This window comes from Simochromis diagramma, unplaced genomic scaffold, assembly GCF_900408965.1.
Source record: "Simochromis diagramma unplaced genomic scaffold, fSimDia1.1 OVJJ01000302.1, whole genome shotgun sequence".
Classification (NCBI taxonomy): Eukaryota; Metazoa; Chordata; class Actinopteri; order Cichliformes; family Cichlidae; genus Simochromis; species Simochromis diagramma.
Window position 1 is genome coordinate 10,923,009 of NW_024386792.1, and position 25,779 is coordinate 10,948,787.

Below are 25,779 nucleotides of genomic sequence, written 5' to 3' on the forward strand. Positions count from 1 at the left end.
TAAACTTTCATATAAAGCTGCTAGTCTATTCGTGAATTGGGTTCATATAACCAATACGCTATCGCCTAATATGCACCAAATCTAAATTTATGTGTCACAAATAATTTTTTTGTTTTACATGGACAAATTAAAGTCTTCTTTCATTTTACTTCTTCTGTTCTTCAGTTCTGAGTAAAAAATAAAAAGCAACAAAACAGGATATTATTACTTTAATTTATTTTTGAGTGTGTTTTGTGTAATTTATTTATTTATTTATTTATTTTTAATCATTGGACTTCTTGTTATTTTTGGGAAGAGATTATTGGCTCAGCATCGCCACTTAGAGGTTGTTTTAAACTCCTGCTTCTCATACTTAAGATACTGCCTTTATACGTTATTCAGTGTGAATGACTCAAGTAATTAGTAAAAAAAATAGTATCAAACCGAAAGAAAAATGCTGCCTATACCTTATAATGGCATTACCTATATGTTAAAGCAAACAAGCTACAGAGGATGTTTTATGATCCCGTCATGGCCATCCTCTGTGCTGTGGTGTGATGGGGTACAGATAACAACAGACTCGATAAACCGATTTAAAAGGCCAGTGATATTGTGGGTCCAGAACTGACTCTGTGACAGACGTTTTAGAAAGAAGGATGCTTTCTGAGTTATGGTGAATATTAGACCGCACTTTGTACCATCTTCTGTTGTGCTGGGGAATCACAGGAACAGGTTCAACCATAATGCACCACAGAACACCACGGGAAGTCATTCCTATGTGTGACCATCAAACTTTTGGGCACCTCCTTATGACACCTGTATTATTTACACTTGCAATATATTGTATATACTGTATGATTCATTGTTTTAACTTCGGAGTATTTAACTTTAATTTAATACAACACTTTAAGTGAATGTCTGTAACAAAACCATTTCCACATGGTGTAAATAAAATATTCTGATCACAATTCTTTAATTCAGTATGGAGAAAATGTTACCCAAAACATAAGACACGTGACAAAATGTCCGAGTGCATAAAAACTGGAATGCAATAAAAGATTGAATGATTTTTAGTTTTCCAAGGATTAATTTAAAGAGAAAAACAATCCAGGAGTTAAAAACAAACAACTGTTTGCAGCACTTTACCTCCATTGTTATTGCAACAAAGCTGACTATTTTTTATGCCTGTGGCCACAATTTGTCTTGCACCCTGATGAATAAAACATGATTTGGCCTTAGTTGTCACCACTCATTGTATTTAGAGAGAAAATTTGAATCGGTTCAAACTTAAAAAGGCCACATGTCCCCCCCTGCTTTTTTTGTTGGTTTTGTTATTAAATAAAACTCAGTATATCAGTTCATATGACTGAAGCCGGACTGCTGGCTGAGGAAGGAAGGGGACTCCACTAGTGGGTAATCAGTTGTGAGAAGAGGTGAGATAAGGCTGCATGCTGTACAACCAAGTCACCAAAGAAAATGAGAGCGCTAAGCACCCAGGAGCAGCAGAGTGTGGAAGCCATAAAACAGAGCTGGGCCACAGTGTTCAGCTCAAACTGAAGCAGTCGAATAAAAGATGGTATTTCGGATATTGGGCTCATTTGCTTCACATGCATTAGCTTTATACATAGACACAATGTCAAAGGAAGGGTGCCTCCTTGTTTTATTCAAGAGTTAAGCAGGAGCTTGTCTAAATCCAAAAGTTCCTTGGATGTTAAAATCAAGCACTTCATAGTTTTCTTTTTTAGTTTGATTGGCTTGAAAATAGTGTCAGAGAGCTTTCTTTGTAAGTTCAGCTGCTTTGTGCAGCACAGTGCATCGGGATCTTTGTTCCACAGCATTACTGTGTCACTTGTGTTTCACACTGTCTGTCAGCTTGAAGCCGCTATAAAGATTTGGTTTCAGATCTTACAACATTTTATCAAGTTAAAAAACACAGCTTATCCTCTGCATTGGGACTGTGTGGGTTGTTTGCTTTAAACCGACTAAAACATGCTTTTAAAAGACAAACACAGCCAGAAGAAAGAAATGCAGTGAACTCACATGTGAATTAACCAATTCTAAAGTAAATATAGTCACTTAGATTAAAAGCTGATGATTACAATCACAGGAGATCTTGTGGGGAAAAGTATCGTTTTCACAAGACTCTGTGCAGTCCTGTGGAAAAGGAAGTGCACTCCATGATTCAGTAGCTTGTAGAATTAGCACTAACTTAAAGTAATTGTTTCTTTTACAACTCTCACATCCTTGTGGAGGATTTTGGCCCACTCTTCTTTGGATCATTGTTTCAGTTCATTAACATTTGCACTTTGTTTATGCAAAGCTCCCTTAAGGTCCTGCATCAGCATTTCAGTCAGGTTAATATCTGGACTTTGGCTGGGTCATTGCAACTTCAAGCCATACTTGTTGAGCCTTTTTCTAACATTTACAATCTACAATAAATCGCTGACTTTAGGCCTGTTTAATACATAAGTCTTCCTGTAAGTCATGCTGAATTTTCTATATGAGAAAAATAAAAATAAAAATCAATTAAAAAGGTGAAAAAATAAGAACCCATTCCTATTCATTTGTGTATTGCACTGACATACTGTACAGCTTATTGACTGTTGGTATTCTAACCCCTGAGTGAGAGAAAATGCACAATACTGAGACTCGGTTTGCCTTCCTCTTGACAAACTGCATGCTGTATTGTTATCTCATGTGTTTGTTATCAGAATGCATGTAAAGTAAGCGGGGATCAACAGCTCTGTCAGATTGATGTCGTTTAACAGAAAAGATGCTTTAATATGCTGGGAAAAAAATACAAGATATAAAAAGTGTATTACTAGCAGCTACATGGAGATAGGGAAATATGAATAGGTGTACTGTATGTGTGTATGTGCCTGTGAACTTTGTGTTGGTGGACATTTATGGGTAAAAAAATCTTATCCTCCATCTGTTCCTGCATAATATTGAAAACCTGAGTTGCTGATATCAAAATCTCAACATAGTCCTTGGTTTGGTGTGTCATTACCCCCCCTCGGTCCTTACAAACAATATCTGCACGTACATCAGCTCATCAAAACTTTCAGTTGTCCAATGCCGATCATAGAACAAATTAGCATCTCCGAAACTCTTACTTAATGATTTAGTGGGCCAGTCAAAGAAGTGAGTCCACATAAATGATTAAAGATGCGCTAACCTAATTTAGGCCCTAATCCATAATTAATGAATTACGCCGTGTAGTCGTAGCAGAGAGAGAATGGAAATGCGAGGGATACGATTTAGACGTCTGGGAATATTAAGGATGGTGAAGTCACACGCGTAAACTATTCTGCTTCAGATGACTCAATCACACCATTACCAAATAACTGCAGTTGCTCTCCAGCCTACAACCCGGGCAAATATGTGCAGTCAGTCAGTCAGTCAATATTCTCTCTTTATAGAGGATCAGTAGTTGGTTGTTTTTGCTTCTTCTTTGTTTTTGTTTTTTGTTTTTGGCAGATTTTGGTTGAGTGAGTGTATATGGGAAGGAAACAGCAAAGGGGGTTGTGTATTATGTACTACAGTGGCAGAAAGAGGGAGAGAGTGGGTCTAGAGGTGAGGAGTAATAGCAAAAAGAGGAGATGAGTGAAGTCCCAGAGCCGCAGCCAAGTGCAAATCCTTGTGGAGGAGAAAATCTCAAAGTGACAGCTTTCAATTACAACAGTGTGAACAAAGTTTGTGTGTGCGTGTGTGTGTGTGTGTGTGTGCATGTGTGTGTGCGTGTGTGTGTGTGTGTGTGTGTGCATGTGTGTGTGTGTGTGTGTGTGTGTTACCTGTCAGCACTTCTAGGCTTCACTGACAGTTCCATGTCACAGCTTCTGAATTGAAAGTAGCTCTTGTACACAAAGAAACCCCCACACACACACAAACACACACACTGTGTTTCTCTCTCATCTTCTTTTTCTATCTATCTGTGCCCTTCTCACATTTGTCTGCACTGAATTCTCAGGTGTCTGGGTCGAACTGTTGTTGGACACTTAAAAAACCAAAAGAAGAAAAGGCAGGTGCAAACTGGCATGTACTACTGCAAAACATGTGTAAAGTAGGTGTATAACATCTGTGCCTATAACTACACATACAGCATGTAACAAGATAGAACCCTGCAGCCTTTACTCAGGAAGCAGTGACAGCAAGGGATGATATCAGATTTAGTTATTTGTTTATCCAACAATGACTCTATTGAAAAAAGAAATATTACTTTGGGAATAAGAAAAGAAATTCAATAGGCACAGTCAATATACTCAGTGTCATCTAGCTGAAGTTAATTTCCAGTCCTGGTTCAGTAAGTGTGCAGCTACCTGAACAGGCACTATATACTGACCTGACTGACAATGGCAAGAGTACTCTGACACCTGAATAAATATGTGTACAAACCCCACCCCCACCCACTAGTAACTTTTTCTAATCTCTTTCCAAAATTATTCAGTGTCAGCGTCTTCGCTACCAGCTGTAGTAAAATGGACTTAAGGGATTTGCTTCCCTTAAGTAAGGTCTTACTTACCTTAACTGATAAGGGCAAGTTCCATTCTGAACTCTGAACATGATTTCTTTATGGACCAGGCTGTACACGCATATCCTGTTAAAAATGGCTGAAGCAGCAGATTGTGTCCCCCGCTTTTAGTACTGTATGCTGTGGCATTAAGATTTAGCTCAACAGGACCTAAAGCTTAAACCATTTAAAACAGCACGGGACAAAAAAAGCACAAAAAGCCACACAGCATACACTGTATTACAACAGTAAAAGTACATTTCTGTGTGTGTGTGTGTGTGTGTGTGTGTGTGTGTGTGTGTGTGTGTGTGTGTGTGTGTGTGTGTGGAGGGGGGATTGGAGTGACCACAAGGTGGCAGTAGAACAGCATTCATTTCTTCTGCAGTCGAGCGAGTGACTCATCGAAGGAGAGAAGCTGCAGCCTCTCCGACAGACAGAGGAGATAAAAACAACCAAACCTGCTGTATTGACCCCAGTCTCAGAGCAATATCTTATCTGCTAACCTTTCAGAATGGAAAGCACACAGTGGCTGCAGAGGCATCCAGATTTACTTGTTAAATATAAATAGAAGAGATCATGGGACGAAGCATCTCTAATAGAGGAGATGTAGAGGTCTGACATGCTGTCATGCTCTAAACCAGGCCAGCGGTCTATATCTTTGTTCAGACACTTTTTAGCTTGCCCTTGCTTCAAACCTTGCATCAAAGAAATCAATGATCTGATTTTGACTGACTTGTGAGAAGTGCACTGGTCAAGCCAGGCAATCCTTTGCTATAGCTGACAATTTTAAAAGCGGAAGAGATGCCCCCTTAACGATTTTGAACAAGCTCACTTACTGTGAGGTGGCTGGTGAGGTATAGTTATATAAGACTGCACATTCAAGGATGGGACAGAGTTATGTTTTAGAGGCAGTTTTTCAACTGCCTGTTCACTGTAGCAGAAATAATGTTCCACAAAGGGTCTTATAGGCTTATGAATGTCAGAAAATAAACAGAATTGTTGCATTATTTATTTCTGCTTTTATTAACTGGAAAAGCTACATTTTGATGAATATGAATCAAAGGTTGAAACTCATGCCCACTGCTATAAATGTGAGGACCCTAAATTACTATATTTATTCCCATGTTGCCAAAGCAGTTTTTTATATTAACCTTTATCGGCAAATGTCAAACAATAACTCTTAATCTGTCCGTGTATGTGCACATGCTATATATCTGTGTGTCTGACTACCATGCGTGTGTATGTGTGTGTGTGTGTTTGTGTGTGTGGGGTTATGTGGGTGGCACCTGAGAGCAATAGGACAGCCAAGTGAAACGAGTGTGTGCTGTCCAAACCCTGCAGGGGCAAGATAATCCTGATTCCTGATGTTAATCTGAGTATTGAGCTTCTGTACGGGGGGGCCATGCTGACACCTGATGGCGTGGAGGTCAAAGCAGTGTGTGTGTGTGTGTGTGCGGGAGTAATGCTCCTCCTGCCCTTTCCAAATGTCACAGAAGGGCCAACTCCTGAGGAGCGGACCCATAATGTGTACCCACACCTTATGGGTTTGTGTGTGTGTCATGATAATCTCCACTATTAAGCCCTTCAAACGTATCACTGCCACTGAAGTTTGCGTATATCTGCAGACTAAAAAGGCCCGCGAACATGTTTGCTTTCCGCTTGTGTGTAACTCTTTCTTCTGCAGCCCATTCTCTATTCTCTTATTGCATCTTTAATACCCATCGTCCACAGCACAGTGCAATTCACAAACAAAGTCTTCAAAACAACATCTGCTTACCACAACATTTCAAATAGATTTTCATATATCTTTCCCCAGTGGTTTAGAGTTAACCATTGATTTATATTCATGAGCCACTCCTAAAGTTAGAAAAAAAAAAGTCAAAATATATTCTGTCTGGCTGTCAAGTACTTACTTTATCAAGTGAATTGACTTTTTCTTACAGTGCTGTGTAACCCTAACTGATTTTTTTTCAATGTTTTATGATGCAGAAGTGAGGCTGTTATGAAAAATTCAGTTTATACATGTGGAGTATTAAACACCGTCAGGTACTCAGAAATCCACAAGCCTGGCAAAGCATCATGAATTCCCATTAATGTTTTGATTAAGATGTATGCCTTCCCCATGTGACTAATGTGGGTGAAAAACAAAAATGAACGCTTCATGTTGGTGGATCCGGGCTAGCATTGTCCGCCTACAGTCTGTCACCAGTTGGTCCTCATTTATTTCTTGCTGCATTAAAAAAAAGGAAAGAAAGAAAAAAAAAAATAATTAACAGAGCTGCAGAGCTTTCTTGAGAATTGCTGACCATCACTGCCAATAAGAAACAGAAAATGTATGTGTCAAACTTTGCTTTACAATACTAACGTTTGGCTTGGACTTCTCAGCAGTATACCAATTTCGCCATCTGGGAGTGTTGAGACACAAACAATGAAAAACTGCAAGCAAACACTGGTTGACACATTCCTTCTTTGCTCTTTGTTGCTTTTTCTCATTTTTGTTCCTTCCCTTTATATTTGCCTGTGCGAGAGAGAGAAAGAGTAAGAGTCGTTACAATCATTAAGCTGTCCAGAATTACAGGTATAATACAAGATTGATTTTTCCATTAGCTACCACACTAAAATACAGCTTTCACAAAATTGTCAGCGTCTCAAACTGAGCAGGACCTGAGGTGGGTTTTTGCAAAACAAAACAATTTGTACAATTTGGAAAACATTAGATAAAAAAGAAAACGATTTAAATGTCTCTAATGCTTCTACGGCACATGCCGTGTATGGGACATCCTGATAAAAGGTTCATATTTACAGCTTTTAGAGTCAAACTCTGTGTGAGACTGTGACTGGCAGTGGCATTGATGGTAGGGGGCTGCACAAATAAAGCCAAAGTGCAGTTTATAAAACTGTTTCCATGACAATCACAACACGGCGGGCTGCCTTACCCTTTGAATTCCCACAATGACACAATACTGTAATTATTACAGCAACAAAAGTTCCACCTCAGGCCATTGCTACATTAGTATAAAAGAGGCTAAAACTTTTAGGCTTTACCAAGGGAGTAAAATGCCTTCAGAGTTATAATGTTACATAACCTAATGTGGTACTAATGGTTTATAAGTGCAGGTGGAAAGCAAATGGACTATGTTTCACTTGTAATATTCCAATGGTGGAACTGTTAAAGGATAAGGCTGGTGATGTTCTATATTTGTAATAAATTAACAAATTTAAAATAAACTATAACAAACTGATCCCGGCAACGTTTGCAAACATATAAAGTTGAAACCTTTTTTTGTGCTATATCTTCTTCTTTTGTACCAGAGACATTTTTACATGTCACAGTCAAAAAAAGCTGTAAATAGATGTAAGTGATTAAAGAAAACCCTCTTCCATCCATTTTCTTAACTGTTTATCCTGTTCAGAGTTGCTGAGCTATTGACTGAGCCTATCCCAGCTGACTTTATGTAAGTGGCAGGGTACACCCTAGAGAGGTTGTCATTCAATCACAGGGGTAACACAGAAAGACAGTCAGATCTATGGCTAGTTTGGAATCACCAGTTAAGAATCACCAATTAACCTAACATGCATGACGCTTGACTGTCAGAGGAAGTCAGATTAAGCTTTGAAAACACAGAAAGACCCCACCCAACCGGTTCAGAAAATAGATGGTGTAAAAGATGGCCATTGCTACTGCGACATCACCCATTGGTTTTCACCACAGCCAGCCATCCATCCTCTTCCACTTATCCAATTCAGGGTCGTAGGGCCATCGCCAGCTTGGTTTAAAAAAAACCCCATCCATCCATCCATCCATCCATCCATCATCTTCCACTTATCTAATTCCGAGTTGTGGGGTCACTGCCATCTTGCTTAAAAAAAACCCTGTATGTTTAGAGAGTGTTTGCTTGAAATGATACCATCACTGGTTGCTAGGGAAATATGTGTATTCTCTGACTGGCTGGCAGAGGTTCCTGGAATTTGCTGGCTCATGCAGCACCAAAAAACTTCCTGATTACTTTGGTTGGTAGCAGATTTCCACACTTGCATGTTGTCTTTCTGCAAATACTAGCTAAGCAGTTGAACAACTTCAGAGAGGCATGTCACAATTTGCAAACAGAGAAGTTTAGCCTTCAAAGTAAAAGTTGTGCCTCAGAGCTGCAGCCAGCAAGTTTCACAAGGCGCAACTTTACTTTGAAGGCAAACGGTCTCCATTTCCTGTCTGCACTAGACTTTTCACTGTTTCTCTACTCTACAGAGAATAGCTGGACATTTTCTCTGACAAGGTCTTCACTTCCATTCAAACTGCGATGTAGTTTCTGTATGCAAACGTCTCTCAGTAGAAACTACCCTTTTGAATGAATTGACTTATACGTGATCCATGTTTTGAGGAGCGCTCATTTGGATCTCAGATGCAGGCTGAGGAGAAATGTTGATGTGTTTGGTTTGTTTTTTTGATATATTCCCCTTTTTCCTGGTGTTTCCTCACTGCTTCTCCCTCACTTTTTGGCATTCAGTCAGTGAATGTAAACCATCAGGGAACATTCCAGACAGTTTTTAAGCTTGACCATCATCCTAATAAGCAAGTTGGTCCAAAATCACATACCAATCAACTTTGTCACACATTTTTAGCAATATGCTACCGATCAAAGCGATCCCAAGGAGGTTTTTGCCAACCAGTTGAGAAATGCATGCTTCTTCCTAGCCACCAGTGGTTGGCCTGTGGGACTGGGACTCCAACAACCACTCACATCTGGTTTGGGAATATGCATTTTTCCCTCATAACCAACAGCTACCAGATGGTTGCAGACTGCTCTCTAGGCCTGAGTGGGACCTTATTGACCTGATTCTACATTATTACTCTTATTGTTACATGTTCAAAATGATGATTTATTTCATGTTTAACAGCTTCTGGGTTGGTGTGATTTTACTGATCTGGAAGTTGTGTTCATCGTTATACTATTTGTCGCTCAAACCCACAACCTTTTTCTTTGTGGTCTTAGTGCTAACCACAGCACCACTGAGCCACCCACTAAGACTTTCTTAATTGTATTGAGCTGCTTCAGTTTCAGGGCTGTTAGACTCTGTAGGCTGCTTCAATGTCACAGAGTTGTGGGAGACAACACTGTGGCACTAACAGAAATGAGAGGTTGTGGTCAAATAGTCAAAAGTACCTTCCTACCTTTTCCTAAAAACTTTTTCTTAACCTCCATGGAAAACACCATAAGGTCACAGAAAGATGTGAAGGAGAATTCAGATGGACTGATGAAAAAAAAAAGCCTGTGGTGCACAGAGAAATCCAACTGCACTTGCACTAGACTACTTAATTATGCAACAGCAGATGTTGTTTACGTGGGGCTGCTGTGGAAAAATAATGTTTCAAAGATGGACTACAAAAAATCACATCTTAGCGGTTTGCCCTGCGTGTTCTTACTGTGTCGTTTTGTGTAATTTATACAAAGTGGACAAGCATAGTTTCTCTATTTTCTCTTCCCGCTGATGAGATGATCCAGTTTGACATGTGCTTTTATTATAGCAACTAAAGCTTGTCAAACTTAAGTTGGACTACATTTTACAAGTGATAAATAGAACAGTAATTATCACGATGATATATATAACCCGTTAGCAATGATGATCATTGGGGTTTGTTTATGGTTGAATTTTATGAGATAACATTACACAGATACACTGGATAGGTGGTCCATTCATGTGTCACAGCTGTGGTTGCATACCTTCTCCTCTCACCATTTGCTTTCCCTTTCCATTGTGACTCTTGTTTTCTTTACTTGTCTGTCTTGTATGTTTGAATGTCATAGGTGTAGCAAACCCTGCATCTTCCCACAGCTCTGCTCCAATTAACATGCACAACTGTTGCCAATCAAATCAGCAGTATATCTATTGCTAGGCCTCCAGTCACTCTTATTCAGGTGTGTCTGTTTTGTGTTTTCTGCTTAGAAGTAATTTTATTTTCTTGTACTTGGACTACTCCACCTCCTCGACTCCCAGTCCAGCCAAGCTGCAACTTCTCTTCATCTGTCTGCCTGCTTCCTAGTCTTAACTTCTTCATTTGTGTACAGCTCTATTTACCTGCTTGCCATCAGCTACCAAATCAGTCCACCTGCAAGCTCTGCCAGCTGAGCCTACTGCTGTGCTTATTCACGCTCCAAAGAGCCATCTAATCTTCCTCTGATCTAACTTGAGTGTAATTACAATAAAAATGTTTCCTAATTGACAACTTGTGTCTGCATGTCTGGCTCGGTCCAGACGTTATCATTCAGTTGTCACTTTTAGGTTAACCTCACCTGCACCTAAAATGTGCTTGTTCACCTAATATTCAACTTACGCAAAAAAAAAAAAAAAAAGTAAAAATACTCAACCCCCCCAAAAGCTTCCTGACAAAAGTTGGCTGCTATCTGTGATGTGCAGTTTTAAAGATGTACTGTACATCTTCATTACAACAACTAATGTGCTTGGTGCTGAGTGCCAAAAACTGGGTAGTGAAGTTGGCTTTTGGTTTTTATTGGATTTATTGATTATAGAGTAAAGGACACGAAGCAGCTGCAATATTAAAACCACCGACAGTTAAAGTGAATGACATTGATCGTCGTGTTACACCGCAATGCTCTGCTGGGAAAGATCGAGACCTGGCACTCATCTGGATGTTACTTTGACACAGACCATCCATGTAAACATTGCTAGAGACCACACACGTACACATTTATGCTTCCCGTGGCAACAGCACGCTCAGACATCAGGGCTTCCCCCATTAGGATCGCGTGCATCTCGGGAACAGCTTGAAGAACATGACAATGAGCCTAAGGTGACCCAGCCTCCATAACACCCCAGATCACAGGTCAAACATCCACAAGACCTCAAAGATCTGTTGCCAATTTCCCTGTGTCAGAGGTCCAATGTTCATGCCCTGACAGGCCAGAGGTATTAGTGGAAGGTGACCTCCACAATATTGGAAAGGCTGTTTTAATGTTATGATGAACTCATGCGAATAGAGAAGACCCACCCTGTTTTTATATTTTAAATGAGAGAAATTGGTATTTTATAAGCTAAGAGTGCCTGAGTCATCCATGGTATAAATATACTAAAAGTACTGCTAATCACTTGCTAATAAAACGACAAAAATGGCCCAGTCCCACTAAAGCCTCTCATATCCACTCATCTATTTCTGTTGTGTGCCAAACCACTACAATATTTTTGTGAAGTCCTCTTATGTTCTGGGGTGGGTCACTTTGGCTTTTCTACAACAACTAGCTGAACTCTGTTGTAACAGATGTCGTGGGAACACTAAGGGTCAGTCATTTGTGTATTTGTGATTGCGTGTGTGCTCGCATGTGTTTCTGTGCCCGTATGTCTGTGAGAGAAAGAGAGATTGTGTGCTTAATTTATTCAGGAATTCCCTGGATATCAGCTGGCACACATTACTTTCCCAGCCTCTCTCATAATCCTCTTCCCTTTTTATAAGTGTTTCCTAGACCAAAATGGAAAACCAATTGAATAATGAAGTATAATCTCATACAATACATCACATATTTTCCCTTCGCAAATGAGGCAAACAGAGCATCTTAACACACTGTTTAGTTGTGATATTAAGGTTAAAGAAAACAGTAGAAAAACAGTAGAATAGGCACATTCATTTTCTAAACAATACCTTGCTATTTCCTTTATGCTTAAGAGTGGCTCTTTAGTTTAGTGGTTTACACATTTGCTTTACAACCATTAGATCCCTTCCTGACACAGTCCCTTTGGGGTTGTGTCAGTGTAAAAACGGCCATATCAAAACATGCGGCTGTGGTGACCCCTTGTGAATAAGAAAGCAGACAAAAATAGCTTTCTGTGTGCTCGTTAATAATTTTTGCTAAGAGCATAAAATGACTATAACATATACTGAATGTACAATTTAAAGTCATTTGGAGATATTTTCCATCCACCTGGTAAATGTGGGTCCAACAGTCATTCTCCTTTTATCGGTTTCCACCCACAAGTGAGAAAAAATAAATACTATACGTGTCATTACCCTCAATGCTCTCCTAAGTGGTTGCTAACATCTTGTCTCCTTGCAAGTAGTATCCATGGCTTTATCAAACCTTTGCGTGTGCCTGTGTGTGTGTTTTTGTGTGTGTGCGAAGACAAGTGCTTGCTGCTGCTTGAAACAAGGTTGATAAGCATTGGTGGGCTAAACAATTAGCTTAAGGAGGCTAAAAAAAGAAGCAGTGAAAGGAGCAGGTGAAACACTGAGCTGGTGATAATTACTGTATCTGTGAGGTTGTCACTGTGAGCGGCAGCCTCACATTACAAATGGGGCTATTCATTTGGTCAACTGCAAAATAGACAAATAAATAATTCAACACACTCTCTGCACATTCGTAGTCAGAGTCATTACTAGAACGTTTCTAAAAATACTGACTGAGTAGTACCTAAAGTTATTTACATACTATAAAAAATATAAATTGCAGCCTGAGCAAAGCAATGAGATTTAGTTTATCTGATAGGTAGTTATAGCAACAAAGTTCATGCTGTTGCATAATGAATGCAGTCCTCAAAGAAGTTGGTGCTCTGGCCTTGGAGGCTGAATGCAAAGGATCAAGCTATCTTTGATTCTGGGTTAGATTTAAGAGTCATCGTGAGATGATGATTGCCTCTGTCCAGAGTTCCTAACTCCACCCACTCTCCCCTTCATCTCGCCCGGCTGAAGCCTCTGCGGGGCTGAGCACATGCAGCTGTAGATCATTCAGAAGACGATCCAGTAAATATTCATTTATACGCTCACAGCTGTGTATGCTTAAGCATCTAACCATGTCTCGATCTATGCATATATATGACGGATGACTTAGTGGCTTGGTGAAAGCAGTCTTTCCTCCATCTATCAAAAGATCTAAAAATCACCAAGATTGCTACAAACTGTTACCAGAGGTTTTGACATTGACATTAAAATAATGAAAAGACAACACAAAAAATGAGCAATGTTGGGTATTGTTCATTCCCATGCTGATGCTACATTTAAGTCAAGCAGTTCGTTTTTTATGTAATAATTATGAATGTCTCTGCTGCTTCACAGAATATCTGTTTTAAGATTTCATATCATTATTTTGCTTGATAATTATGAAATTATAAGGCCATTAATATCAGACAGTGCTTAGGATGACTATTGACATATGAGGGTGCTTGAATCATCCACCCTATAGTGAGTGTGAGCTGCTGCCCTCAGGTCATGGTTTCAGGGCATGTCTCATCCTAAGTGCTGCACTTAATGGTTTCACACTTGCACTTTTGCTCTTATCTACTTTTCTTGCATTACTTCTCTGATTTATTGTTGCTGTTGTTGATAATGTTGCCCCTGTGTCTATAGTCTTCTGTTATGCAAACTCTTGCTGCAGATCAACTATTACAAAGTGGGACACTAACAATAACCTTGAACCTTTCCTAATGACTTTGGTGTATTTGCCTCTTTGTTTTTCCCCTTTCCTTTACTAAATTCTTTTGTCCACCTACCTGCATTCTTGTGTTACTCCCTTCTCATCTCCTCTTTGCATCTTTCCTTCAGATGACTTTTTCAGATAATTTGCTTTTTTCCTTTTTTCTTTTGTATTATTGTTAGCTGTTTTGTTTCTTCACGTTCTGTATTTGGTCCTTCTTTGAAGCACACACAACATAAACAAGGCCCCGCACTAGTGGTCAGTTGAAATCCTATATCAAGCAAGAATGGGAAAACATTTCACTTTCAAAGCCGTGGCAATTCGTCTGCTTGGTTCCCAAACACTTACGCAAGTGATGTAACGCTCTTGTAAACATGCCCCTGCATCATCGCTTTGGAACGTTTTGCTGGCATCAAATCTAAACAGAGTTTCTATTTTTAAAAGGATAAAACGATCAGTTTAATAAACGAGTTGCATTTTGGGGGGTTTTCACCTTTAAAGAATGAGAAAATGGGGTTTCTCGTGTGTGCATATAGTGTATACACACATGGTTACACACAGCGTCTAAAGTAGCAACGCAGCTGAGTTACCGCAAGGATTTTGGGATTCCTAGTTCTACATATCTGTTTAGACAACCAATAGTGACTTTAAAATGTACCCACAGGCCATCATAACAGCTTGAAAAGTACAATTTGGGAAATCACGGATGAATAAGATGTATTTCATTTCTTCATTATGTTGTTTAACACTGTTGTTTAACTGCTTAGAATAACACACCGTTATTCTTTTTTATTTTTATTATTTTTTAATGCAGATCCAGTGTTTGGTTTGTGCTATTGACCCTAACTGAATAATGTTTTTAGATCAGTAAACACACTTATCAGCACACAGCTACAACCCAATATTTCAAATATAAAAAAAGCCGCACAAAACAAAAGTAAGACAAAGGTAAATCATTAAAGCAGAGATGTAACTGAAAAATATTTCAAGGACACACAGATGTACACATTTTCTGTATGGAGTAACATAATAGGGTATAACAGGAGCATCATAGACTGGCAGAGTTTCTCAGAAGTAAAAACGGGGAGGTTTTCAGCACTGTGTGAGAAACTGCAAATGCTTTAATAATTTAATAATAACTCTTCTCAGCCTCAAGTTGCAATGAATTTGGGAGTTTCATCATCTGTATTACATAATATCATTTAAAGATTGTGGGAATCTGGAATAACCTCTGTACACAAGAGACAAGACAGAAAACCACTTTTGTACAGACATGATCATCAGGCTTTCATGCTGCACGGCATTAAAAACACAGGATTGCATGGTGGAAGTCACTGCATGCGAAATGCTTCTATATTTTAAGACACTGACAAGTAAATTTATATCGAGATTAAATGGAAACTTGTACAGTATGTTATTGGATATTTGTCTAAAGAAAATTCTTTACTTGTTTTTGAGTACTACTTAAATAAAAACATGCTTTACTCTTAATAGGAAACCAGTAAAATTTCTATGTAGCTTTTTTCCCCTTTTCCAAAGTTTTTATTTTCATGTGACTGCATTGCCTTGAAGCGATGCCTGAACCCAGCTGAGCTGAACACAAACTCTGTACTTCAGACATATCAAATTCACAACATCTGCCACCCAACCCTTCAATCATTGTCTCCTTTTAACTTCTGCTTTTTAATATCACTTTCACTTTTGCTATCCTCACACATCTCTTAACAGAACACTCTCTCACCCTCTCTCCTACACACACACACACACACACACACACACACACACACACACACACACACACACACACTGTCTCATTTCCTCACACACAGAGCAATCTTTTCAAAATCACTTCTCACATCTTTGCCCTCCCCATTTATGAGCACTTTATTGAGAAGCGGAGAGGTGGCAGAAAAACAGACATAATTGCCTTGGGTGGGAAGTTATTGGAAAATGGATGAATTGCTTTCTTCAGGGAAGATCTGTGAGAGTGTCAGGAATAAAGAAGGCTCCCTAATAACACTGAAGGTCAGGTGCAGGGATGTTGGGAGTAAGGAGGATGAATACGCACACATAGGATTTTCTCTCTCTTCCTTTCTCCATAGACAATTTATCAGTGTGCGTTTTGATGACAATGTGTGCTTTTGTGGGGCACATGTGTATGGATAAGTGTTAAGGGTGGGGGATTTCAGCAGTTAAGGTAAGGTACCTTTTGAATGGGTCAATCAAGGTCACCCAGTGATAAATGGTGACCTGTCCAGTTAACCAGATAAGCTCCAGCCCCTTTGCAATCCTAAACTACAAAAACAGTTAGGTGGATAGATGGATGGATGGATGGATGGATGGATGGATGGATGGGATGGATGGATGGATGGATGGATGGATATATCAAGATATATATCTTGAATCTCCCACAATGAGATTCAGTTCCATGAAGTGTGCAGAGATACGGAAAAGAATCCTGCTGAGACAGACACACACTGTCGGCCTAATAAGAGTATCATTCTGTGGAGCTTTTATCACGTCTGCTTGCACGTTGTGTGTATTTTGTATCACTTTGTGACATATTCATTGTCTTATATCCAACTAAATCAAGTTTCGTATTAGCATTTGGGGAAGTACATCACATACCAAAGGTGAATAATTGAGTGCTGCATCTTAATAGGAGGAATGTCACATTGTTTACAAGGTTTCCGTATTGGTGTAGTTAAATGAAATGCCTCATTCTGCAGTCAGTGTTGTTTCCACATTTTGGTGCTGCCTGTGGATGCAAAATAAAAATAAAAAGTTTTTTTGTATATTTGTTTTTTTTTTCCTACTTCCAGTGAATTCTGTTCATTTCTTTTCAATAACTTATATTAGTGGTGATTTAATGAGCATATGGCCAAAACACTGTCAAAAGTAGAAACACTTCAGTCTCTAAATTGCATTTCTAAACCATGCTGGCTATTTTCCTTTACCAAGAGTTATTACCAGCCACTTGACATAGGATCAGATATTTGTTCCACCGCTACTGCTTATTGTATTATGTATATATGCTTACTGTATATACCGTAAGCATATATACCGCATACACACACACAACAAGGTGGATGTGATGAATGATGAGAGTCATCTTCTGATTAAACTCAGTTCACAGATGCAGTAAATATTAGTAAACTTTTCTTTTTTCTTTTTAACGAGTGTGCTTTATTTTTCAAGAGTTCTCTGAAGGAACATAATACTAGTGATCGTGTTCTCGATAATTAAGTCACAAGGATTATAGCCAAGTAGTAAGTGATTTCAAAGAAATCATATGCAACCTTATCCAAGAACCATACTTTATGTCACATTAAGGAGTTACCAACCAAGATAAGTGCAGCTGAGGCAATAGGCATCTTGCTGAGATTTGTCTGATTGTTAACTGTTATTTTGAGCAAATGTTTACAAATCATTAACACTATTAAACTCACAGTATGCTCAAAACCAAAGCTGATTTCATGTAAAATATCAGGCTTTCTGCAACTGGTTCTCTTTGTGTCAAGTCCTGTCAAGATGGCTCAAAAATCACTGAACTTCTGAAAAATGATACAAGGAAAGATTCTCTGCTATGCTAAGTGGCTGTCATTCTGTTACACTTAAAACATGACATGACCTCAGACTGCAGAGATCGCTTAAACCGACTTCAAACTCCTGCCCCCATCTAATCTCCAAATCAAGGTCCAAAAGCCAGGGACTGCATTTATGAAAATATTGATAAAAAATATATATATACTTGAACTTGGAGTTAAAGCAATTTCCAGTAGCGCTGACTTCAAAAAAGGTGCTGAGAAGTCAAAGAATTAAGCACATATGATCTACTTAAATTGGTACCGCCTTGTGATTTCCCCTCATATAAGAGAACAAATAAGGGTTTAGTCAGGGATACCTGTGAATCGAAAGAGAAAAGGCGATGTTTTTTTGAGGATGAGATCATAGTAATGTTAGTGAACATCCAAGCCAGGCAAGACATATTATTCACGAAGACTGAATATTGGGTTGCCAACAAAGCCAAACACACAACTTCAGAGTACTCTGAATTAAGGGAATATCTACAGCTTATAGGTGGATAAGATATGAAAAAGTGAAAATGTGGCAAAAAAATTCACATATTTACCATGATTGAGATTGGTAGACCATATCTTTGTTAATGCAACAACAAGAATGTCTACACATATTTCAAACTTTGTGCATGCACCCAGGTATAGTTTAGTTGTAGGTGAATCATCTGAAAGCCTGTGGTCTTTTCTGTGTGTCCCCTGCATGACCAAACATGTCTTGAGAACATTCAAAAGATCTACTGCAAACACTCCTCCTTCTTAGATGCTCAGTCAAAGTCATTTTCATCATCTTCAGCTCTTACTCTCAAATTAGTCAGTGACAACAGATGGATCCTTTATTTTAAAAAAAATGTAAATATAACTCCATATCTCCACACCCAGCACATCCAGCAGTCCTGTGTCAGTAAGTACAATGCTTCCATAGCTAGATTTCCTGTGACCAATCAGTAAGCAGTGCTTGAGAGTGCAAGAATGCCAGAAAATGTTACAGCACCAAGCAAGCGTTTGGAGAAACAAAGCAGTCATACTAATTAAAGTGGCGCAAGGTTGGTTAGCACTGTTTTCTCAGAGCAAAAAAAAACGGTGTTCGGTTATGAGTTCAAACCTGCAAGCTGGCTGGGGCCTTCCTGTGTCTCTGTTGTCACAGTGTGGTTTAACTCGGTATTCCAGCTCCATCCGTCACTCCGGAGACAGGCATTTTAGTGATATGGTGATTCTAAAATGTCTGTAGGTGTAAAGGTGGCCCTGTGATGGACTGGTGGCCTGTCCATCCATCTGTCACTGACTCTTGCCTAATGGCAGATGGGAGAGAACAAGCATACAGGGTATATATAGAAATGGCAGTAATTCCCAAACAGTTAATAATGCTATACCTTTTTTGTAAAAAGCCTGTAATCATAGCTGAATATTGATGGTCTGGTTGATTTAAAATAAACTGTAACATACGGAGGCAAAATTACAAAAAACGTAAGTAACAAATACTCATAGATGTAACTGCAAAAAAGTGTGATTTTTTTTTTTTAATGAGTTGGAAAAAGAAGATGGGTTTAAACTATGGATGCTGAAGTTGAATTCACAGCATCTTAAATCCCAAGATCTCCAGCAAGACCTACAGTGGAATCTGGGATTATTTTTTCAATTGGGGTATTTTTCCCTTATGTGTGCAAACTGAAATAATAGTAATATCCTAATCTCCTGAAAGTGAGGACAATGTGTCAATTCAAAGATTTTTCCTTGCTAATTAAAAATGAATGTTATCTTATTGACACCTGTGTCTTTATTCGATAGAGATATTGGAGCGACTTGGGAATAACATTCAATAATGTCCTGTCAATTCTTTTGTCTAATATTACTGGTGTGAGATGTTTTAACTTGTCCAGGACACAGTAAAAAAGTTGGTACTACTTCCTACAAACTATATGAGAACACATGCAGGCAGGAACAAGTCGAGCTGTAAAGACCAGATGTGGCTTGAATTTAATTTTAATATTTTCTTTGAACGAGTGGTGTAACATATGGTTTCTAATTAGAGAATTTAGGTGTCATACCCCAAATATGGTGTTTAATTAGAGTCTAACTGTGTTTGCTTACCGTCTCCAAAAAAACATATTTCTAGTTTCTGTCAAATTTAATTTTAAAAAGTCCATCTTGTCACCCACTATAACTCATTTTACAATAATAGTGCTTTCTCTCTAATATTCATATACATTCACACCCCAGTGAATACATCACAGAGCAACTCGGGGTTTATTTGGCCCAAGGACACAGAAGCAGCCGGGCATCAAACCAGCAACACTAAACTTATGAACAACAATAACATAAGTGAAGACAGTCAGCTACAAGACTTTTGACCTGCACATTATCACCCATTTCCATTCACGCTTTTCAACCTTACATCAGCTTATCGACACAAAAACCCAGAGTCACTCTAGAGCCCTTCTAGTAATTAAAAAGTGATTAGTGGTCAGAAGAGCAAATTGTGTAATCACTAGTTACCAGGAAGCTCCCCTCCTGTGTAAAGGCAGATCCCTGGTAACTAATACCTCCAGGAGCTTCGAGATGGTTTATTAGATGTGTATTGTTCCCCCTAATCTAATGCATATTAGAGAAAAAAGGGAGCTCTCACATTAACCTCACACAAACACATATCCTTGAGAGAAAAAAATCCTTAAAGGCAGAAAATGACTTCCATAAAGAAAAAAAAAATCTCTCTCTCTTAGACCCAACCTCTCATTGTTGACATAACTAATGCTTGAAATCACAGAGTCAGTAACATTTTTTATTCCTCTAAAAGTCCAATCCCCAATACACAATGTTGAGTTATTTTGTTACCACATGTTTCTTTGTTACCTTGAACAGAAAGAATCCACTCTGTCGAGCAGCTGCCCCTCTCCAACAGGCTGACCCGACCTTCAGTGAAACCATTCACTGTTAGATTCATCATGGCATCCTCACCATTACTGCAACCCACTGGCACATGAGTGCCTTCCATAAACTGATAACATGGTGCAAGTCTAATTTCTCCTCCTCGGCGAAATTGGATTTCACTAAATCCCAAATTTACCTCCTCAATTACTGGCTGCTTCAGGTAATGTTCAGCTTTTCTCCTCTGTTTAATTTAACACAATATTACAGTGTAATATTGTGTTTTCCTTTCTGACAATCACACTCCCAATTAGTGTGCTGATTCTTTGTGTTTCTTTTCATGCCTTGTGTCTGTCTGTCTGGTAGTTAGTGGTTAGATTTCCTTGTTAGATTGTAGAAATTAATATGTGGATATATAAAGTTCAAAAGCAGAGCAGCTTATTTTTTTCATATTTAGTCTTTAAGTAGTTAAGATTGCTGCTTTTCATTTGCATACTTTCCCTAAAGACTCATTTATGAATCTCTCTGACAGGCCACCAGGAAGCGTTTCATCGCAGTTTATTACAAAAACCATATAAAACTATTTTGATGGAAACATAGTCAGGTTCTATAAGAATTCTGCATAATCAGTTATAAAACTATACAAATCTGATTTCCCTACAGGCTAGGTATGTTGAGAATATAGCAAGAGAGTAATGTGAGGAAGAGAAGCGTAAGTGAGGTAAAGAGATGCAGTGTCACAAGATGGGATTTGTAAGAGCTGAAACCTAATTGTAAGCCTAGACAGGCAATAAACAACAGCAGTGCTAATGTTCTGAGATTCTGTTTTTGTCTACAGGCAAAAGATGACACTTGCCTTCTATAATTGATCCCATGTGAACACACAACCTAACATTATTCGTAAACATCTATCTGTACCCATCTACACGTAGTAGAAAGGTGGCATCTTTTCAATAGCTGATCGTCAAAAGGACAAAAAAAATCCTCCGAATAGTCAAACAGGATGATGCAATTTTAGACTATAAACAGCTCCTGATATGAAATTGTAATAACAAAAAAGCTGTAAAATTCATTCATCCTCTAAATCATCACTTGCCCTTTTTGCCCTCAGGTAGATGGTACAGTCTCCTCTGAAAGGGACAGCATTGCATAAAACAATTATTTCTCCTACATCGATTAAACCTGAAACTACAGGCATAGCAATATTTCTTTGAATTCCCTCAATCTGGCACTTAAAATTGTCCAAGGTTTTTCAAATCTTTTGCAGCTAATATGCTATATTTAAACATTTTCATTTTTTTGTAGGTAATATGGAGCTATTGGAATGTGTCTCCATACCAACATACACACCAAACAGACAAGCACATTTCCCTAAAAATTTTCTAAGAGTTTCTCAGTGGAAAATTGGGACAAACTGTTCTGGCAGGGGAAAACGTCTGTGCTCAGAGAGCAAAGCTAACTGTTTGGCAGCCAATGAAGCGAACGGGCAAGCTAGCATGTGCAATGAAGTGACCGCACACACACACGTGTGTTCTAAAGTAGCAAGCCACAGTGGCAGATGTAAAATGGGTGACATCTCACTGTAGCAGGTTCTTTCTGTGTGTTCATGCTGGTCCTATTATCCTGAGAAATGGAGGGAGAAATGGCTAAATTTGGTAAACAACAAAAGGTAAACAAAATCTCTGTCATGAAGGAAGTTGTTATTATTACCTGAGGAGAAACAGTAACTCAATGTTTGGGAGAGAAGAGATAAGAGTTTAAAATCCAATAAAAAAAAACAACAACTTGAAAATAGGATGTTCAGGAATAAAGAAGACAAGATTTGAAAGAAAAAAAAGACATAAAAGTAGCTGGGAATAGTGAGGCAGAAAGGAGGCGAGAAGAGGAAGCATACAACAGGGGAGAGGAAGTAGGAAAAGGAAGAGAAAAGCAGAATAAAGGGATTTTTGCTTTTTGGTTGTTTTTTTTTCTTACATTGGTTCAGTCTCTATTTCCCCCACTGCTCCTCTCATGGGAACTAAGTTCTGAGTTGCCTGAGCTTTTTTGGAGGTGTTGAGTGTTTACCAGTGTGTGTTTGTGTGTATGTTTGTGTCAGTCCATACATATGAGTGGGAGGTGGTAAGCTGAGCAGGTGTATGAGGAACAAAAGAGCAGGGATGATCAGTGACTCAGCTATCGCCATGCTGTGTGTGTTTGAGCACATTTGTGAAAGCATTTAAGTGTGTGTGCGCGCATGCACGCATGAGAAACAGAGAAGGAGTGTAATAAAGCAGTCCACCTGGGGGATTTGTCAGGGGAAGCAACACACTGCAAAACTCACTTAATGTACAAGTGAATATACACACTCTGAGTGAAAAACTTCAAACAAACACACACACACACGTGCGCACACTCGCTCTCACACACACATACAGTACTGGATTATATTGATCTTTGTAAATTCCAGAAGGCACTCAGTAATGCAAATATGCTTCTGATTGTCTCTTAGTTTGAGGTGAAGAAGGTGTTGTTGACAAGCAGAACGTCTCCCAAAGCTTAGTTTCTATGTTTTGAACTTCAGCTTTCATGAATTGCCACTGTTGTTAAAATCAACATACACACCTCTCTCCTCGCCTCTTTACCTTGGCAACTAAATAACATAAGGATATGGGAGCACAGTTCAGTGTACAATGCAAACAGCAATCAAATCAAAAGCAGACTTACGCTTTCAGCACTCACGATCCCCTGATAGTAGAGCTGACACTGCGTAGAAGGGAGATGAACCAAATCCTGTTCAATTCCAATTTCTCATAAAGCCACTAAGCACTGCTGTTTCACAGCGAAAACTACGGTTAACTAAATAAAAGAGAAATGAACCAGATTCAGAGCATCAGGAGACTTGAAAAAAATCCTAGAAATGTTCCTACTGCTTTTGAACTACTTGCTTGATCGCTGACGTCAGAATTTCCCTACAAAGGTGAGATGCGCAGCTTGTTCTTTCAGCTTGTTAAACTGCAGTTATGCACCAAGGCTGCTGTCTGTGACATCCTCCAGTTAGAAAGCTTAGCAATGAAGGGTTTCTCTAAAAAAATTACAAGCACAATTTCATGTCTTTGTAATGATGGTACAGCTGCTGTATAGGGCTGACAGAGAGAAACAGCCACACCTTGATGAACATATCAACCCTAAACTCATTCACTGCATCATTCAAGAGGTAGTAGAACAGAGTCGGTAGAACTAGAGCCACATTATTTTCAAATATTTATTGACAAAAACTCCAAAAGGCTGCTACTAATCTCAGTAAATGCCTCCATGCAGATGACAAGCTGCAAGAAAGCAGAAAAAGTCCACCATGAAAGCGTTCTGATATTTAAGACTTCATTTTAGTAGAATATTTATTTGTCACTTCTTCAAACTCACAGCATTTTATTCTGTTGAAATATTGAAGTTGGAAAAATAGTACTGAGGACTCCTAAAAGTTACAAGTTCACTATTTAGTTATTTAATGTAACTGTGCATGTGTGTGCGTACACACACACACACACACACACACACACACACACACACACACAATGCATGACAAACTTGTGTGTATATATTTAGTGAGTTCATGTTGAGCCTGTGTCTGTTATCCTATGCCAGATTGGCTTTTGTGTGATATTCAAGATGTTTTGGAGGATACACAAATTGTAGGTAGGTGGTGTGTTGTGAGCTGGGTCATGGATGTTTAAAGCTGCTATAGTCTAAAAAACAACAAAAATAAATACCCGTAAGGAAATGCAGACAAGTGGTTTAAAAAAATGTAATAAATTAAAAAAAAAATTTTCTTAGCAGCAATTATTACTTATTACCATCTGCTTCTTCTCTACTCTGACTAACTTGTTGACACTCCAAACAAACAGTGGAGGAAGATTATTTATTTATTTTTTTGATAAAAAAAAAAAAAGAAATGAAATGATTAATGACAATGTTTCATTTACATAAGCTGCCAAACAGCACTAAGCTTTAAATTAAAGTTTTCAACATGTTGGTGCAGTCTTAGATTCATATGTAAAAGATGAATATAGCCGTGTTCATGTCAGCTATATTGGTTTGCGTCCCTGTTGCGATCTAAGTCTATTGAAAGCACATCTCCGGAGCAACAGAGGACAATCCATGCTGATATGACAAAAATTGTAGGTGAGCCTGTCCTCAAGCATTCCCTGCTTTATTGGCTATTTTTGTCCTCATGAAACCATAATTTAAAAAACAACTGTAATTATGTACTCAAGAGGACTTTAAAAGATGCTACTAAATAGGGCATGCATGTTGTTGCTGTTGTTTTATTAGTATATTTTAGGTTTTTAACCTTTATCATGATAGTGGACAGAAGACAGGAAAACTGGGCAAGGAGAACACAAGCTTTTTTTGTAGTTTTTTTAGTCATCTTAGCATCTTAGCCCACACATGGATCCTGGAAAGGCCTCGACCTGTACAATATCAACAGGACCCTTAGAGCCTTCATCAGGAACACAGTGGGATGTGGCGAACAACACTGGAGGCTAACACAAGTCATCATCAAGTGCAGAATCTACCGAGGAGATACCCTGTCACCACTGGTGTTTTGCATAGGTCTAAATTAAGGTTCTGGGAATCCAACAGGCAAATGGAAACCACAAAAAGGGTTCTAGGAAATCCACAACCATCAAATACCTGCAGAGGGCAAGCCAAGTTCTGAGGAGTCAGCTAAATGGGAAGCACAAAATCAATTTCTACGCCCTGCCGATGATCAGGTTCCCTACTGGGATAATAAGCTGTCCAAAGGAGGAAATAGAAGCCACTGACATTAAGAGAAGGAAGCTCCTGACAATGTATGGAGGGTTTCATCCCAAACCCAGCATTCTGAGACTGTATGCAATGCGAATGTAAGGAGGCTGAGGATTGGTAAGTGTTAGAACCACTGTCTAGAATGAGACAACTAATGTCCATGAGCACATCAGGAAGACTGTGTGTTTAGTGAATACCTCAGGCAGCAAAAACCCAACAAAGAAGAGGAGCAAGGAGAAGAACCATTATGGAAGGACAGGCCCCTGCACAGTATTTACCACCGGCGAATAGAGGAAGTGGCTGACATCCAGAAATCCTACCAGTGGCTGGAAAAAGCTGGAGTGAAACACATGTGCAGAGGCACTAATCATGGCAGCAAGGAACAAGCTCTAAGTACAAGATACATAGAGGCTGGAATCTACCAGCACACCAGGCAAGACCCCAGGTGCAGGCTGTGCAAAGATGCCTCTGAGACAATCCCGTGTAAAACAGCAGGGTGCAAGATGCTAGCACGTGGATGGCCATAACCAAGTGGCTGGCATAGTATACAGAAATATCTGTGCTGAGTATTGCCTGGGAGTCCTGGGGTCAATGACAGATGTAGCTATGCAGAGTGACAGCAACATCAGGAAGAAGGAACGTGAGAAGC

General features: G+C 39.0%; 1 long non-coding RNA gene across 1 annotated transcript; it reads right to left on the reverse strand.

The window, feature by feature from the left end:
- Window positions 1-6,461: 6,461 nt before the first annotated feature.
- Window positions 6,462-23,322, reverse strand: LOC120729045. The gene is made up of 4 exons (XR_005694838.1): window positions 23,049-23,322; window positions 18,586-18,772; window positions 6,855-7,007; window positions 6,462-6,719 (listed from the first exon to the last, which is right to left on the reverse strand). It is a non-coding gene; the product is annotated as an uncharacterized LOC120729045 (long non-coding RNA).
- Between the last annotated feature and the right edge of the window lie 2,457 nt (window positions 23,323-25,779).